Source organism: Pteropus vampyrus, unplaced genomic scaffold, assembly GCF_000151845.1.
Source record: "Pteropus vampyrus isolate Shadow unplaced genomic scaffold, Pvam_2.0 Scaffold113, whole genome shotgun sequence".
In the NCBI taxonomy this organism is placed as follows: Eukaryota; Metazoa; Chordata; class Mammalia; order Chiroptera; family Pteropodidae; genus Pteropus; species Pteropus vampyrus.
Window position 1 is genome coordinate 3,622,508 of NW_011888894.1, and position 2,701 is coordinate 3,625,208.

At 30.7% G+C, this 2,701-nt stretch overlaps 1 protein-coding gene and 1 long non-coding RNA gene across 2 annotated transcripts in view; both read left to right on the forward strand.

Annotated features, from left to right (window-relative positions):
- The window catches only part of LOC111743411, a 3,275-nt gene extending 1,556 nt beyond the window's left edge, over positions 1 to 1,719 (forward strand). Inside the window, exon 2 of the long non-coding RNA XR_002781688.1 lies at positions 62 to 1,719. This is a non-coding gene — a long non-coding RNA (uncharacterized LOC111743411). The remainder of the gene's footprint in view (positions 1 to 61) is intronic.
- PPP3R1 (protein phosphatase 3 regulatory subunit B, alpha) overlaps positions 1 to 2,701 on the forward strand; it is a 57,755-nt gene that overhangs the window by 38,881 nt on the left and 16,173 nt on the right. The gene's annotated exons all lie outside the window — the stretch shown is intronic.

The window sequence follows — 2,701 nt, forward strand, 5'->3', positions numbered from 1 at the left end:
AATCATACTCACAATAGGCTATAAAAATTAATAAACTGTTAATCCATGTGGAAATGCACAGGTCTTAGAAGAGCCAGAACAATTTTGAAAAAGAACAGCAAAATGTGAGGACAGTGCTCCCTAATTTAAAGATTTTCTATAGAACACAAAACTGATACTGGCATAAGATAGATAAATCAAAGTAGAAGGGGGGTGTGTGTGTTGTGTATGTAATTGATTTTTAATTGAAATATATTTGCTATATAACATTGTATAAATTTAAGGTGTACGACATGTTAACTTGTATAGTTGATTGATTTTTGACAGAAGTGTGCAACAAAATAGCTATATTTCTATGTGGAATAAAATTTATCTTTATCCTTATTTATACCATATATAAAAAATAACATATCACAGATTTAAAAATAAAAGCTAGAACTCAGGAACTTTTAGAAGAATACATAAGAGAAAAATCTTTACAACCAGGATAGGCAAAGATTTTTAGTACACATAAAATATGAATCATAAAAGGAAAAAAAAAAAAGAATTTCATTAAAATGGAAAGTTTTCGATCTTTTTAAATGACATCTAAAAAAAGCAGTTTATAGACTGAGAAAATAACTTGAAATATCTACACCTGATGAAGGACTTGCATGAATTAGTGTAGAAATCACAGAACTTTTTAAGACAACCCAATTTTAAAAAATGTAAATGATTTGAGCAGTGATTTCACAAAAGAAGATATATGAATTGCTAATAATCACATGAAAAAGATGTTCAAGATCATTAATCCTCAGAGAAATGCAGATTAAAACTATAATCATTCATATACTGCTACCATTCACTAGAATAGCTAAACTTAAAAAGACTTGATAACACCATGTGTTGCCAAGGATGTGGAGCTCCTGGAATTCTCATATATTGCTGATGGGAGTATAAAATGGTACATTATTTTGGGAAACTTTGAGTTTCTAAATTAAGTATATGCTTACCTTATGATCCAGCGGTTCCTAGAAAACTTTTGTTTACGAGAAGACATACGTGAATATTCTTAGCTTTATTCCTGATTGTCCCAAACAGAAAACAGTTATGTCTATTACAGATGAACTTATAAACAAATTATGGCATATCCATTCAGTGGACTATATGACTGCAATAAAAAGGAACAAACTACTAACATGAAACAATTTGGATTAATGTCAAAAACATGATGAGAAAAAGTAGCCATAAGGTACATACTACATTAAATTTTAGGCAGAATTTAGTTATAGAAAGAACAGTGGTTGCCTGGGTTACTGGGGAGCAAAGTGGGTGATGGACTGCAAAGGACCCAGGGTGATGTTTTGGGATAATGGGAAAAAATTTTTTTTTTGGAAATATGCCTTTTTTTTTTTTTTTTTTTAATCGTAGTGATGCTTACGTTGGTGTACACATTTGTCAAAGCCTATAGAACTGTGTATTTAATACATTTTTAGAATGTTAGTTATTTCTCAAAGTTGACGTATGATTTCTTTTTAGCATCGTGATTACAACTTGATTCTTTTGTTGGTGCTGATGTCAAGCTTTTGCATATTTGACTAATAATTTTTAAAGTATATAAGAATTATAATCTAGAAACACTAAAAGTGCGCATCGCCTCTTTCATTAGAAAATCATGATGTACCCCTGACCTAGATCACAAAGTATAAACCTTTTAAGTAGATGAAAGTTTTTCATTTGTAAAAAACAAAACAAAAAAAACAGCACAAATGAAGGTGACTGTGTCCATATTTCATAATATGCTTTTTTGATTCTCTCATAATATTGGTAGGGTCATTTCTTTGCTTTGTTCTGTTGTCAGACTATTCTGTGCAGAGTATAAATATTAAACTGCTAGTCTGTATACAAGGTTGATATAAAATTTGGGTTTTTTGGAAGCTGTTTATGAAGGTTTTATTTGTGACTGTCTCTCCTGCGCCCCCTGGTGGTTTTAAATTCTTATTTGGGGTAACATGAAAATATAGTCATTATTTTTCTAAGTTTACAAGAGACTTTAAGACTTTTAAATTAATCTTTATGTTGAAAAACTACCCAGTAGCTTCTGTTAAGCTTTATACTTGTGGTGTTCATTACAAGTTACTTAATGCATGTATCTCCATAGGTAATTTTGTCATGTCTGATGGCTTTCCAGAATACCTCTAAAGTAGATTCTGAGGTCCCTTATTAGAGTGTTTCCTAATAGTTTTCATTCTAAATTATAGTTCTAAATATCCTGTCATACAAAAGAGATAGGGGAATTTTTTTAAAGAAATAGTATATATACTCAGGAATATTATGTAGATTTAGAAATATTATGTTTACTGGCACATTTTATGGTGCCAGAAATTAAAGAAGTGCTCAAAATGGGTGTTGTTGAAAGGTAGTACTTAAAGATCCAAGCTGGAGCAATTTTACTAATAATAATGATATTAATTTGATTTTAACCCATAGAATAAATATTCATGAATTCATGCTGATATGAATAATTGAATAAAGAAATAAATGGGGAGAAGGGACAGTTTTTTGTTTTTAAAACAGGAGCATTCCATCAATGTGGAAGGGAAGACAGAAAAAGAAAATCATTAGTCAAATACAGTAATGAAATCTTGCTGACAAGACCAACTAGTGGATGCTAAAATTAGGTCAGAGTTTTAGAAGTAGGATATTTGCGTAGTCTCAGAGTATCCCGCTTCCCCCCCCCCCC